Consider the following 16146-nt stretch of genomic DNA (forward strand, 5'->3'; position numbering starts at 1 on the left):
CGAGGAAATTGTATTGAGAATGTGAAGGAGGGAGGAAAAAGTAGGCAGAAGATGGAAGGGTTGGGGAATCAGCCGCTTTGGGGAATCAGCCGCTTTGGGGAGGGGGGGAATCCCTCCCCATCCCTCCGGCCCCTGCCCGTCTCCGATTCCAGGGCGCTCCGCCTTCCAGCCGCCAGCGCGTCCTCCTTTTCCCCGCATCCTTTCCTCCACCACCCTCGTAATGGGCCCAGCGTCTCTCCTAGGACCCCCACCCCCAGCCCGGAGGCAGCCGACCGGCCACGGCCACTGGGGGCTGTGGGATGGTGTTGGGACAAGGGAGGAAGCTGGAGACGACGAAACGAGCCTCGGTTCGGTCGGTCCCAGGCTTGGGGAGCGACGCGCTCCTTTCTCTTCTCTGTCTGGCCCCTCCACTCCAGAGGATGCGGCGTCGTTGTTCCCCACGTCCCCTTGGGCCCCCAGGCGTGCTGAAGCTTGGTTGCATGGTGAGCATCTTAACGACTGCAAACAAAGTTTGTCTCTAGCGGCTGTTCTTTGGGAGCTTTTGATAAATAGGCAAATTCTATCCTCTTCTTCCCCGGAGTGGGCGTGGCTTTCCGCGCTTCGTCTGCCATAGGATTCTTCCCCCTGGAACTGGACTAAAAAAAGAATAGAAATTCTATTTTCTCCTTTGCAATTTTGAAATCCATGCTACCAGAATCACAATATCTCATCAGGCTTGTGGCATATTTCTTGGAAATAAGTAGTTCCAAATAAATGTGATAATATAATACGTATTTCTAAAATACAACTTTTTTTAAAAAACCCTTACAGGGTATTGGTTCTAAGTTAGAAGAGTGGTAAGGGCTAGGGCAATGGGTGTCAAGTGACTTACCTAGGGTCACACAGCTAGGACGTGTCTGAGGTCAAATTTGAACCCAGGACCTCCCATCTCTAGGCCTGGCTCTGAATCCACTGAGCTACCCACCTGCCCCCAATAAAAATGTTTTAAAGTGATTTTTAGAAGTAATTGAATTGAAACAAAAGCAACGGGAGTTTGGGGTTTTTTTAACTGATACAAAGTTTGGTGAAAAAACCCAATCCCACATTTGCCGGTGAAACCAGTTGAGTGTAAATTCATGGGAATCTTAAAGCTACTATGGTTTTAGTGATCCAAATTATCAGGAAAAGGGGAAGGTGGTGCTTAAAGACATACTTTGAAACTTGTTGCTGTGGCACAGATTTTTTTTTTAACTTAATACCCATAGGTGAAACTACAAATAGGTTTTTAAGACAACACTCAAAATTATTTTCCTGTCCTGTCCACTTGAATTTTAAAATTTTCCTATCTTCTGCATTTAATTTTTAAAATCCATGTGACTACAATTAGAATTGCTCATCTGATACTTGATGTACAATGGATATAGTTACATGTATTTCTAAAATGTAAATATTATAGATAATTTATTAATAACTAGATTGAAATTTATAATAAACGCCTTGTCCTTTTACATTTTATTTTTAAATTTTTTATGGTATCTTTTGTTTTCATGACAGTTTTAATTGTATATATATCCCTCCCTAACCCATCAAGCCATCCATTGTAACAAATTTTTATTTTTTAAGAAAAGGAAACACAATTCAGCATAACCAACAGTATACCAACAAAGTCTTTACAGTGTGTTTTATATTACACCCTCATAGACCTCTACTTTTCCTTGAAAAGATCAAGGTATACTTTCTCAGTTCTCCAAAGCCAAACTCTTTTTTTTTTTTTATAAACCCTTACCTTCCGTCTTGGAGTCAATACTATGTATTGGCTCCAAGGCAGAAGAGTGGTAAGGGCTAGGCAATGGGGGTTAAGTGACTTGCCCAGGGTCACACAGCTAGGAAGTGGCTGAGGCCAGATTTGAACCTAGGACCTCCCGTCTCTAGGCCTGGTTCTCAATCCACTGAGCTACCCAGCTGCCCCCAAAAGCCAAACTCTTAAGTTTCTTTAAAAAGCAAAAATCCACAGATCTCAAAGAAGCAAATATATTAGATGTACAGATTTAAAGACTTGTCTGTGATTCATTCTTAATTATCAATGCGGAAAGTTAAGGTAATAATCATCAGTTCTTCATTAGAGGATCATTCTAATTACAGTAAACTCCAGATGAATATAAAAATTCTCATACTCTATTTCATGAGGTCCTTGATAGAAGTCTAAGTACTTTCTCAGCTAATTTATGGTGGACACAATCATTTCTTAATAATTTCTTTTGTGTTGCTGTGGCCAATAGCACATTTAGTGGTCATTCTTCTGTTGATGAACCTCTCTTAATTTAGTCTGATCCTGTGAAATAGACACCTATAACCTGGTTGGTATTTTGAATCCTTCCCAGAATGGTAGAAACTGCCAAAAGCTGGTAACTCAACCATCATGAGGCACCGGAATAATATCTATATCTATCTATACATATTTATTCTTTTATTATATATAAGGTTATACTGCCTAGTGTTGATGGTGAAGTCATTTTACTTCCCAGTGCGCCAGGCAACTTTCTGTGACAGTTATTTACAGACAAGTTGATAATCTGCCATGATTTGGGGGACTTCCTACATGGAGAGTCCCTAACCTGATGAATTTACAGTTCTGAACATTCTAAAATACTCTTTTCTTATTTGAAATAAGTGAAACTTATAACTAATAATCATAGTAGTGGTAGATTTTTGATAGGTAGGTTGTTTTACAGTTTTATACATCTTTATATTCATTGTTTTACTTGAATGAGATATAAGTTAATGCATTAGTGTTCTCATCATAGAGACGAAGAAATTTGGCTACTGAGAGTATAAGTGAATTGTTTAAAGGTCACTGGCTAGTGTATATGGGAGATTGGACTCCAAGTCAACTGACTACAAATAGTGTTCTTTCAATATCTTTTTGTTATAGGGAAATTTTTACTTGTCTAATATTTATTATGTATTTACTTTCTTGAAGGCATTAGACTATAGATATTTGAAATTTTCAGTTTTATCTTTGTATCTTTTAACAAGATTTGACATTGTATATTAAGTTAATAAAAAGGTGGTACTAGTGAACCCAACTATGTATGATAAAAGCAAAATAATTTTAATTTGGTCTTTAAGATGCCTTATTTTTCTCATACACTACATTACATTTCCTTCCTTTGTAATACCTGTCACCTCTGGTTCATCTCTGCCTCTTAGAATCCCTAGTTTCTTTGGAAGTTGTTTTTTTTTTTTTGCTCCTTTTTGCTACTAGAGTCTTTCCTTCCTGCCTCCCATTACCTTGTATTTATTTTATACATATGCACACACATCACAGACACAACACAGTGAGCTTGTAAGCTCCTTGAAGGGAGGTGTGTTTGCTTTTATCTCTGAATCTCCTGGTACCCCTCAAAGTAGCACACAGAAATGCTGAGTGCCTATTGAGTGGTTGATTTTCACTTTTTGCAGCAAATTAACCTTTCTGATGTATTTTGCTTGGGTGAGTTTTTAAATTGATTTTCACAGAATCGGAAGGAAGGTGGTTAGCTTCTTTGGAAAAGGAAGCTCTTGCATTTTCTACAAAGCAGATTGACCTAGTCAATAATATTTTAAATTGTTAGTTTTCCCCCTAATTTTCTAATTAAGTAAGTAATGTTTTGTTGTTTAGACATTTCAGACTCTTTGTGACCCCATTTGGGGTTTTCTTGACAAAGATACTAAAATGATTTGTCATTTCCTTCTACAGCTCATTTTGCAGATGAGGAAATTAAGGCAAACAGGATAAAATGACTGACTTATCCTGGGTTGCATAGCTAATAAGGCTAGATATGAACTCAGGAAGATCATTCTTCCAGACTGCAAGCTCAGTACTCTTCAACTACTTTAGCAATTAGGATTTACACAAACATTGCATCTGATAGGGTGAGAGAGGATAACTCTAAAGTTGTAAATGTGGGTGACTGGAAGGATGATGATAACCTCAAATGAAACTGGGTAGTTAAGAAAAAGGGAGCATTTATAGAGGAGAAATGAGTTGAGTTTGTGGTAATGGTAGAACATGAAGAAGGGATAGCCAGCTGTTGTAGAAAGGTAATAGAAGATCAGACATAAGAAAATACCACCAGATTTAGTAATTAAGTTTTGAGAGAACAGATCCAGTAGGGTGTTTTAGTCAGAAACCATATACATTGAGTTGAAAATTGAACAGGTGGTAAGGATGGCAAGTAAAAAGTATAGACTACTCTATAAAAGTTTAACATTGTAGATAGAGGAATAATTTGAGAAGCTGGAAATGTCAGTGGAAGATTTTTCATTTTTTGTTTTTGTTGTATTAAAGGCACGTGTTTATAGGCAGTAGAAAAAGGACTAGTAGCTAGTTATTAAAAGATGAAGGGGTGGTAGGAAGTGGTCAATGGAACAATTTCCAGAGAAGGTGGAAGAGGATATAATCAGAGACAAGTAGAAGTGGTTAGACTTGGCAAGAAGGAGAAACTTGTCCTCTGAGATCAGATAAAGAAAAAGAAGAAATGATAGGTGGTAAGTCTTCATGGAGAATCTTTAAAGTATATAGGAGATTTGACTCAGCCATACCACTGCTGAGTTTGTACCCCAAAGAGATAATAAGAAAAAATACTTGTACAAAAATATTTATAGCGGTGCTCTTTGTGGTAGCAAAAAATTGGAAAATAAGGGGATGCCCTTCGATTGGGGAATGGCTGAACAAATCGTGGTATATGTTGGTGATGGAATATTATGTGCTGAAAGGAATAATGAACTGGAGGAATTCCATGTGAACTGGAACAACTTCCAGGAATTGATGCAGAGTGAGAGGAGCAGAACCAGTAGGAACATTGTACACAGAGAATGACACATTATGGCACAGTCCAATGTAACTGACTTTTCTACTAGTAGCAATGCAGTGACCCAGGATAATACGGAGGGATTTAGGAGAAAGAATGCTATCCACATCCAGAGAAAGAACTGTCCCTGTGTGAATCTTAAAAACTGCTCAGACTATTGTTGTTAGTTCAGTTACTAAGACTTCCATTCCATCCCCCTTTTCAAATTTAACTGGCATGTCGCCTCCATTACTTTGAATAGGATTATTGTTTTCAAATGTAATGTCAGTTCCATTTTCAGTTAATTTTGTCTTATCTAAATCACTCATTGCTGGATGGAAGGTGTCAGCTTCTGGATTCAAATTAGATGTATTTTCTAAGGGTACCTGTGCCATGTAGCTTTTGGACGAATTAACTGAGTTTGGTGGGATTTCCTGCAGCTCTGTGAATGATTTCAAAGTATTTTCCTCTTTAGTAACAGTAACCATTAGGGAATTGAGATTATGTGTCCCTGTATCTGTCACTAACTCTTACTTGAGTTCTTCTGACTTTATCTTTCTTTTTCTTTTGCACAATTTAATCCCATTGCCCACTCTACACTGAAGAAAGTTCTCTAAAAATGATTTTATTTCATTTAAACTTTTTTCCTGTGTAGTTACTATGCAGCTTTCCTCTAAGTCTCTCATCTCATTTGCTATTTGAGATGTTATTTCCTTAATTTATGCATCAATTTCTTTAATCTGTCTCTGCCTTTCTCTTGATTTATTGCATGTACTATCATTCACTTTCTTGCACAAATTTTTCATTGTTTCTCTTCTTTTGTCTACTATTTTCAGCAGCCTCTTTCCCCCCATCTCTTCTATCTCCATTTGTCACACTAAATATCTTATAGGCCTGGCTTCATAATTCTTTCCTAACCATGTCTGAGTACTTGGGTTTAGCTCCAGTTTTAATGGCCTGTTGCATCTCTTGCAAATCAGATGCTTGCTTAGTAGACTTTAGCATGCAATGAGAACAAGTGGACTTTTTGTACCTAGTTTGTGAATTTTGTGTGTTCTTATTGTTAATTTCATGTTTCTTCAAAAAAAACAATTTTTAATGAGGTGTCCTCACTTGTGAAAAATGAAACATTCCCTAGTCTCTCTCTGCCCTGGTATAGGTTTGTAACTCAGTTTTGTGTAACTAGATTTTGTGTAAGTCCTAACCATGTTTAGTTTCTTGATTTCTTCTCTCTCCTTTTCCTTTAGATTTTTCTCTGTCATTTCTAATTTGTCTCTTAGGTCTTGCACTTGCTTGTTTAGTTCTAACTGATTATCATGCAAGTAACTTGCTGTATCATGTAATTCTATGAAGCTAACCGTATCATACATAGGGAAATAATGCCTAAAGAAGTTCTTTAAATGAGGTGTGCATCCCCTTAAAAATTGCCTTTTTACATGACTTGCAGACTCTTCACTATTTGTCTCTAGACCTAATATTGATCAATGGTCAATTGATCAATGGATGTGGCAGGATGTTCCCCATTGCTCTGCATGATCCTATCAAATCTAGCCCATGCATTTGGCTTTGAGCAGCAATGTTTAATCGCTTGAAGCAACTTTTCCCTGCATTTCCTTAGGTAGGACATGCTAGTGGGGTCAGCAAAGTCTAGATCTTCCCTTTGCTCCACAGTAGGCCAGCTAGTTAGGTTACTATCAGATCTTGTCTTTTCTAGGAATTGTCTTTGCTCATGGGGGCTGAACAGTTCTGACAGGAGAAATTCAACATCTTCAAAATCAGGATAAAAAATCCTAAAAGCTCGTTTCAGTTCCTTTTGAGATTTGAAAGGTTGTTCTACAAAATTTGGGAAATGTCTTTTTAGGGATTCAAGTCCCTGTGAGGTGAATTGCCTGTGAACCTTAGACTACAGTACACCAGTTGTACTGGATAGATTGGTGACCTCTTTTAATGGACAAATCTTCTCTGTTCACCATCAGCCTTGTTGTCATTGTCATCTTCATTTCCCTTAGGTACACTATCTGCCTGTCCATTGTCCTTGCCCTCAAACTTATCTAGCCCTTTTTCCTTGATCAATTCCTCAAACAAGTTCTTTATCACAGTTTCCAAGTGGTTATCAATAGCCAGTATCTTTTCTGCCTTTAGGGGAATCACAAATCTAACTATCTTCTTTACTTGGGTCAGAGACTGCAGGGCTGCCATAACAAGGGTGTATACGTGAACTAAAACCTGCCAGAGGAATAGGATCTGTTTGAAAAGACAACTGTAATATAAACATTGTTGTATTGCCAATGTAATCAATAGAGTCAGAGATCATATGGGTCATTTTACTGTACAGTATGTTGTAGACCCAGAAACAAGCAATGGCTGCTATAACCACAACTCCAAAGATAACCTGCTTAATTAAACATGTCTTCTACTTCTCTGCCTTACTAAGGATTGTGGGTTTCAGTCTGTCTTAAAGGTGCCAGTTGTAATAAAGAGATACTAGAGATTTCTGTTGTAATAAAGAGATACTTCCTAAGATATATACTGCTGAGGGTGTCTATTAAATAATACTGGAAGACTAATGGATCAAAGATTTTTCCTACCCTCCACCCTTCACCTCCCAGTTTCCTCCCTTCCCCTCCCTCTTTCCCTTCAGTTTCACTCAGTGTGCATTATGAGGTTTAGAGATACTCCTTCTCTTAATTTCTCAAGTAAGGGGTTTATTTGGGGAAGACAAGACAAGGATGGAAGATAAGGTAAGAAGGATGGGGTTTTCCCTAGTCTATACAAGGAGCCTTGGTTTTGAGGATATTGGGGAAATGGCAGTTCTGTCACAACTGTGACACAAAGTCTGTCAGGGAGTTATGAGGACAACTATATGTCTTCTTTTCTTCTTTTAACCAGCCAGACAAATATCAGTCAGTGAGCAAAAGCTTCAGGGTTTTCACTATCAGCCACAAGCAGCTAAAACTTAGTTCATAAGTCAGAAACCCCAGCTTCTCCTCCACCACTCTATCAGAAGCCAAAGAGGGGTCTCTCCGCCTAGGTCAGAAGTAAATTCACCCCAATTCAGCTGCTGGCTTGGCTCCAACTGACTTTTCCCCCTTTTGATTGACAGATGATGTCCTTTGCATGCATTGCAGATTCTCTCTTTTACACTATCCACATCCAGTGAAAGAACTGGGGAAATGGAAATGTGTTTTAAAAAATATGTATTCAATCACATAGCACGATAGGGATATGATTAGGGTTTTGATGTTAAAAGATTGCTCTACTGCAAATATGAATAACATGGAAATAGGTTTTGAACAATGATACATGTATAACCCAATGAAACTGCTTGTTGGATTTGAGAGGGGGAAAGAAACTGTGGGGGGGGGGGGGGATCATGAATCATGGAATCATGGAAAAATATTCTAAATTTTTAAAAAAGTATATAGGAGAAGGGACTGTATAAAGGATGGCTTTAATTTTTTTCAAGAATATAGAGAAGTTTATTGAGAGAAAAGGGAACAGATAAAGTTGAGAAAAGAAGGAAGTGTTGGAATAGTTGTGAGAACGTAATGAAGATGGAGTTAATCAGAGATGAGTAAAAAAATTGTCTTGCAGTAGTGAAAGTCCAGCTGAGTTTAGGTAACATGAATTTGCAGTGGACACAGGCAGTATGAGTTCAGCAACCTTCAACAGTGTTCTGTGGCTCAGGAGTAGGAGCAGAGAGGGACATTGGTAGGAGCAGTTGAAGACTGAGGATTAGAAGGTTACAGACATTAGGACAAGAAAGTAAAGGCCAGAGAATAATGCTTTATTGGCACCATTGGTGGGAGAGGATCAAAACTGAAAAAGTGAGACAAGAACATCAATGATGACTGGGAAAATAGGGGAAGGTACTAAATCAATCAGTCATTAAGCATTTGTTAAGTATCATCCCTGTGCTATCCTCTGAGAATACAAATACAACCCTGAGATCATCTGCTCTCCAGGACCTTATGTTCTGGTGGGTGTCATACAGTATCTCCATAGGTAAAGGAAATATACAAAATAAAAACACAATGATGGCGGAGAACACTTACAAACTGGTGACTTCTTGAATGAGGTATAGGACTAAACCAAGCCTGGAAGGTTTCCAGGAATAGAAGTGAGGAGATCAAGAATTTTCCCATGATTGATTTAAAATATAAACAGGTAGATACTTTCATTCTTGCCAGGGTCACCTCTTTCTGTATGTAATAACTGAGTGGTATAAAAATAAGCACCCACCCCATGTAAATTAAAAATCTGAAGTAAGAAAGTTGAGAGTAGAAGAGAAAAGTGTATCCTTTTTCTCATACGAAATGGCAGATGCCTTGGTGGCAAATGCAATGGCTGGTGCAAATACAAACATATAGGTTTCTGACTTCCCTCTCCCTCTTCTGTGTGACTTCCCTTTACTGGGGCAAGGACTTAAAATCTAGGTGTGAAGTCTACCCCAATCAGAAAATAGCAAAACACATGAGCCTCATCATTTAGGAGTGGGGAGGGGTAAAAGTATATCACCCTAAATTTTCAAGGGTAAGAAGAGATTCAGAGTCAGTTGCAGCTGGACTTTGTGGCCTTGTTCTTCTTTCTTCCTGACTATACCCTTGAAATGATGAGATAAAGGGTCTAGTCTTAAAATAAAAAGACTCATTTATACATTTTATTCCTGATTGGGAGGAAAGGGTGGGCAGCAGTGTAAGCTGGTGGTCCCTTTGCCTTGAGTACATACTGGATTTTATCCCATTTATAACCAAGAGATTGAAGGTTTGGTATTAGATGCATACTGATGAACCAAAGATAAAAACTCAAGGAGTGAGGCAGCAGAATTAAAGGACTTAGGACTGTGATAAGGTAGAGCATTTCACAGTTCAAGATCTTGGAGTAACTTTTGTAGCCTGAATTCAACCTTTTTACATTCTTGATGATTTAAACTCTCTGAAAGTCACTAAATTGTCTTGCCATCTACTCATTATCTTAAACTTTAGTACCCTGTTTAATTTTTTTGCTAATCATTCAAGTACAATTTGAACAATCATTTGTTTGAGAAAAAAATAAATGTAGTTTTTCCTTTTCCTTATCTGTTAACATCACATTCTTGAGTTCATACCCTGCTAATCTTTAGTCTTTGATTATTATCAATCACCTGCTTCGTGTTTATTTTTAAAAAGAATTTTAAGAGCAGTGGCTGAACTTTCTCCTCTATCGGCATAGCCACACACACCCTTTTTGTAATTATTACATATATTGTCACCATAGTTTTGCAATTGTAATGACCATTGTAATTAAATAATTTTGTTACAGAAATTCTATTGTTTTCACAGAACATACTTAAAACTGTAATTCATTGCTCTTGATAAAATTGGAACTTTTGCCATAAGAAGTCAACCTGAAAATGGAAACACTTAATTTTAAACATTTTTCTTACTTGTTAAGACAAGTTAGAGTTGTATAATGTATAATGTTTAATTGAGAAATTGACTTTCCTTTTGGTTTTTATAGCCTATTTCATTGTATTCTGCATCATCAGTGAACTCTAATGTTCTTAAAACATTTAATGATTTAGTTAAGAGACTACTAATCTAAGAGTTGGGAAACATACTTTTTTTTTAAAACCCTTACTTTCTCTATCTTAGTATCAATACTGTGTATTAGTTCCTAGGCAGAATACTGGTTAGGGCTAGGCAAAAGGGGTTAAGTGACTTGCCCACAGTCCATAGCTAAGCCCAGGTCTGAGGTTACATTTGAACCCAGGACCTATTGTCTCTGAACCTGGATTTCAATCCACTGAGCCACTTAGCTGCCCCTGACATAACATTTTTTGCATATAGTTTTATACAGCATTAGCTAGACAAATTGCTTAATCTCTCTCGAAGGATTTAAATTAATATCCAATACTTTAAGTATTATTTTTTAAAAGTTTATTATCTTTCAAAATAGAACAATGTGACTAAGTTTTCTACCTGCTCAAAAAAGCCCGCCCCACCAAAGTCACCACAGGAAAAGAGACAGAGAGAACACTATCAAGTTTAGTTCCTGTCTACGTCAGCATGTAAGGACAGGAAGAGAGTAGGGTGCTGGGAATCTTAAATTTGCTGGGGATAAGTAGTTTTTAGGGTAATAGATTCAAATTACCCACTCTAAAATCTGTTATCTCCTAAATCTTGTTTGTTATATAAATCACAATAGGGGATAATGTGAAAACATTTTGTAAACTGTAAAGTTCTCTATGTTGGTAAAGTAGTATTACTATTTGGGTCACAATTATTATTACTTAGTCTTTACTTCAGCCTTTTCATTGAAAACATTTTTCACACGTGCCCTGCCTTTGGAAATTCAGGCAACTTGGAAACATTACCTATAAATAGTATATACAGTGGTACTTTACTAAGGACTTGCCAGGCAGAATCATAATAAACTTTTAGTTTTTTGCTAAAGAATAGATTCTAGACATTAGATGATAGAATTCAGAATTCTATTAACATATCATTAGAAGATAAATGCTTTGAGAATGGGAACTATCTTGTGGTTGTAGTGGTAGTTGTAGTTGTGTGGTAGTTGTAGTTGTAGTTGTAGTATCCCCAATAGTGCCTATTATTTAGTCAATGCTTGTTGTTGTCGTCCTATGAGTAGGAAAATTAAACAATTCAGATTTTAAAGTATAATAATTACTTTTCTTTTTATCTGGACCTCAAAAAGAAGCAGTCATTCACTTTTTCAGTGACTTGATTAAAACTGGCAAAATTGTCCAGATTGAAAATAGAGATTATGGAAAATTTATCAGATAATTCTCTCATCTACTTTAACTACAATATATAGGCCTCTCCTAGCAGTAATTTATATTATTTGTTAAGGAAAGCATTATCAGCTATACAGAATAACCATAAGGTGTAAGGTATTTTCTTATTTTGTACATGGTATCTGAGTTAAACTGTTAAATGCCTCCCTATTGCCCACTTATTAAATTGGTAGCCCAATTCCTTTAGATTAGTATTCAAAACCATCCACAGTCCCTTCTTCCCATTCCCTAGATCAGAAATTACCATCTCTATCCTTTTTTAATTTTTTAAACCCTCACCTTCCATCTTAGAATCAATACAATGTATTGGTTCCATGGCAAAAGAGCCATAGGGCTAAGCAATGGGGGTTAAGTGACTTGCCCAGGGTCACACAACTAGGAAGTGTCTGAGGACAGGTTTGAACCTAGTTCCTCCCATCTCTAGGCCTGGCTCTCAATCCACTGAGCTACCCAGCTGCCCCCTACCATCTCTTTTTTAAGTAGTACTTTATGCATGTTCTCTTCTGCCCTTTGGTTATTAGTAATCATTAAAGCTTTAAAATGCACAAAGGTTTTGTATACCCTGTATGCAAGGTGGCCTTCTTCACTAAGATTAATCCTTCAATTTGTACTCTTAACCCCTTACTATTGCAGTTCTTTAAGGAATTATCTTAATTGATATTGATATTTTTTATTTCATTGATTGATAATTTTTATTTCATTTAAAAAAATCTCATCTACTAGCTCCATGTTGGTGAACCTATGACAGTTGTGCTGGAGCGGGCTACTCCCTTCTCCCTCCCCTCTCCACACATCTGAGGACATTTTTCACATGATCTACCCTTCTCCCCAGCAGCCCAGTAGGAGCACTTCCTCCCTTCCTTCTGTGGGGTGAGGGGGGTGGGGACTCACATGTGGCATGAGGGATGCAGTTAGGACACTCAGTCCCTAAAGGTTTGCCATCACTGTCCTAGCTCCTTTTTCTTTGTCTACAAACATATTCAGGTCTCCTCACTCCAAACCATGAGCCTGCCTCTCCTTCAAGCTATGCTTCTTTAAATCATCTTTCACTAGTTAACTTCTAGAAAGAGTAGTCTGTGGTTTTTGACTCCTTTAATATTTTTTGCTACTGATTCACTCCTCTGCTCCTTGAAATTTTGCCTCTGTCAGCATTATCATACTAACTGCTTTCTTGAAGGTCTTCAGTGACTAGTGATTTGCTAAATTTGGTGATATCTTGGCCTTTGTCCTTTTTAGCTTTTCTGCAGCATTCAACACTGTTGACATATCTTGTCATATCTTTTTCCTTCTTGATTTTCTTCCTGGGCTTCCATGACTTGACTGCATCTAGGTTTCCCTTTTAAATATCTATCACTTCTTGTTCTTCTTTGGTGAGTTATTCTCCATTTCTTGCCCACTAAATGTGAATGTTGCCTGTTTGCCTGTGTTGCAGTCCTATCTGCACCCTACGTTACACCACTGAGGGTGTTCCTTGATATTAGCCTCCTGTATGTGTTCTCTTTGCCTTTGTATCCTGCAGTGTGTAGAGCACACTCCCTTTTGCATCTCTGCCTATTGAAATTCTTTTCTTCCTTTGAGGCCCAGTTTATATGTTAGCTATTCCATGAAAACTTCCTTGAAACAGATCAAAGTGATCACACCTCAGATTTTCTTCTAGCATGTTTCCCTTGCCATATTCTACCTTTATAACACTGTATTTCCAGCTTTTATATGTCCTCTACATAGGTGTTGTTTATTAAATTGAATTAGATATGTGTTATGTACTAACCCTGACAGCAAGGACTGCAAAATCAAGGATAGGAATGGTGCCTTGAATATATTGGTATCTCCCTTGATACTTTTCATAGTGCTTTGAATACAGTAAACACAACAAATGGTTGAATGAGTGAATGTTGTTGGAGGGAGGGAGAATAAAGGGCTTTTCCACAATAAAACTTCCATTTTCCTATTATTTTCTCTTACTGTGTGAAAAGCCTTTGTAATCAAGATAGAAACTTATTTTTTAGCATCATTAATGATTTGTACTACTGCTTTTTAAAATGAATTAGCCAACTCAAATTTGAAGCCTATATATTGCCTCTCTAGACTTGATTAGGAAGAAACTGTAAATAATATAAAGCCTAAACCAATTTTCATTTTTCAAAAGAATTTTCATAATTTGTTTGATTTGTTCTATATAAATGCAAGCCAGATGTTTTTATGATTGTAGAAAACCCCATTTTCTGGGATGAGCTCTAATGATTCTAGGAATAGAAAAGTATTTTAATCTGTAATTGACAAAAGATTTGTGGACAAATACTTTGGGGGGGCTCCTTTCTAAAGCTTACCTTTTTCTTTGCTCCTTACATTCTTCTTAATCAAGGGAGGAGGAGCATTTAGTTGCTAATTTCAGAACCTTAGTACTACTCTTAAAGTTTCTAATTGTTTTGGACCAAGATGGGCTGCTCATCCCCTTTTTATATTAAAAGAAAGGTAGGGATTTAGAAGATATGGCATTAATTTCAAATTAGGGTGGCACGAAGGATTAAGAAGCAAACCATTGAACCCATCCAGTTTTGCTATGGAGGCCTGAATCTGTAAGTTCACTGAATTGTAATTTATATTGAAATGTAAATGTAGCAATAGCTCAGTTAATTATCAGAAAATGAATTTGACCAACTGGCCTTGTCAGTAAGGACTCCTGGATTCTAGGTTCTGGTTCTGCTTCTAATTTGCTTTGTGAAATTAAATCACTTAACCTTTCTGAACCTCATTTTCTTCCTCCCCTTTAAAATGAGAAGATTAGAAAGACCGTAAAGAAAATAAGAGGGAAATAAGAAGGGGGGGGTAGAAAGGGAAGTAAAATAACGATGGGAATCAGGGACTGATTAAAAACAAAACACTGTAGTAGAAGGAAATAGTGAAAGAAGAAAGGGCAGGACTAGGAGTAGAAATCAAAATCTTGGGAAATACACAACTGGTAATGGTAACTCTGAATGTGAATGGAATGAACTCATCCATAAAATGCAAGCAACTAGCAGAGTGGATTAGAAACCAAAATCCTACCATATGTTGTCTACAAGAAACACACATGAGGAAGATAGACACACATAGGGTCAAGGTAAGCAGATAGAGCGAAATCTTTTGGGCATCATCTGAGAAAAAGAAGGCAGGAGTCGCAATCATGAGATCTGACAAAGCCAAAGTAAAAATAGATCTAGTTAAAAGAGATAGGGAAGATAATTACATCCTGATAAAAGGCAGTATAGACAATGAGGAAATAGGGGTACTCAACATGTATACACCAAATTTCTAAAGGAGAAACTAGTGAAGCTCAAGGGTGAAATAGATAGAAAAGCTATACTAGGGGGAGACCTAAACCTTCCTCTATCAGAACTAGATAAATCAAACCAAAAAATAAATAAGAAAGAGGTAAGAGAAGTGAATGAAATCTTAGAAAAAATAGAATTAGTAGATATGTGGAGAAAAATAAATAGAGACAAAAAGGAATAACACCTTTTCAGCAGCACATGGTACATTCACAAAGATTGACCATGTACTAGAGCATAAAACATTGCAAACAAGTGCAAAAGAGCAGAAATAATAAATGCAACCTTTTCAAATCACAATGCAATAAAAATAATTAGTAAGGGTACATGGAGAGGCAAATCAAAAATTAATTAGAAATTAAATAATGTGATTCTCCAAAATCAGTTAAAGAATAAATCATAGAAACAATAATTTCATTGAAGAAAATGACAATGATGAGACATCATTTCAAAATCTATGGGATGCAGCCAAAATAGTACTCAAGGGGAAATTGATATCCTTGAGTTCATATATTAACAAATTAGGGAGGGCAGAGGTCAATGAATTGGGCATGCAAATTAAAAAACTAGAAAGTGAACAAATTAAAAATCCTCAGATTTTTAATAACTAAATTAGAGATCCTAAAAACGAAAGGAGAAATTAATAAAATTGAAAGTCAAAGAACTATTGATTTAATAAATAAGACTAGAAGCTGATATTTTGAAAAAAACAAAGTCGACAAAGTACTGGTCAATCTAATTTTAAAAAGGAAAGAAAAAAAACAAATTAATAATATCCAAGATGAAAAGGGAGACCTCACCTCTAATGAAAAGGAAATTAAGACAATCATTAAAAACTATTTTGCCCAATTATATGGCAATAAATGTGGCAATCTAGGTGATATAGATGAATATATACAAAAATATAAATTGCCTAGGTTAGCAGAAGAAGAAATAGAATACCTAAACAACCCCATAATTAGAAAAAGAAATTGAACAAGCCATCAAAGAACCACCTAATTAAAAATCCCCAGGACCAAATGGATTCACAAATGAATTCTATGAAACATTCAAAGAACAACTAATCCCAATGCTTTACAAACTACTTGACAGAACAAGCAAAGAAGGAGTTCTACCAAATTTCTTTTAAGACACAAATATTGGTACTGATTCCAAAGCCAGGCAGGTCCAAAACAGAGAAAGAAAACTATATACCAATCTCCTAAATGAACATAGATGCAAAAATCTTAAA

At 36.8% G+C, this 16146-nt stretch overlaps 1 protein-coding gene across 8 annotated transcripts in view; it reads left to right on the forward strand.

Annotated features, from left to right (window-relative positions):
- The window catches only part of FAIM (Fas apoptotic inhibitory molecule), an 87150-nt gene that overhangs the window by 27142 nt on the left and 43862 nt on the right, over positions 1-16146 (forward strand). The window contains exon 1 of one of the 8 annotated variants that reach the window (XM_056793670.1): positions 26-482. The exons of the other annotated variants lie outside the window; for them this stretch is intronic. The gene's annotated coding sequence lies outside the window, so the exon portion shown is untranslated. Of the gene's footprint in view, positions 1-25; positions 483-16146 lie in introns of those variants that run through there. 8 annotated transcript variants of the gene reach the window in all.

This window comes from Monodelphis domestica, chromosome 4 (assembly GCF_027887165.1).
Source record: "Monodelphis domestica isolate mMonDom1 chromosome 4, mMonDom1.pri, whole genome shotgun sequence".
In the NCBI taxonomy this organism is placed as follows: Eukaryota; Metazoa; Chordata; class Mammalia; order Didelphimorphia; family Didelphidae; genus Monodelphis; species Monodelphis domestica.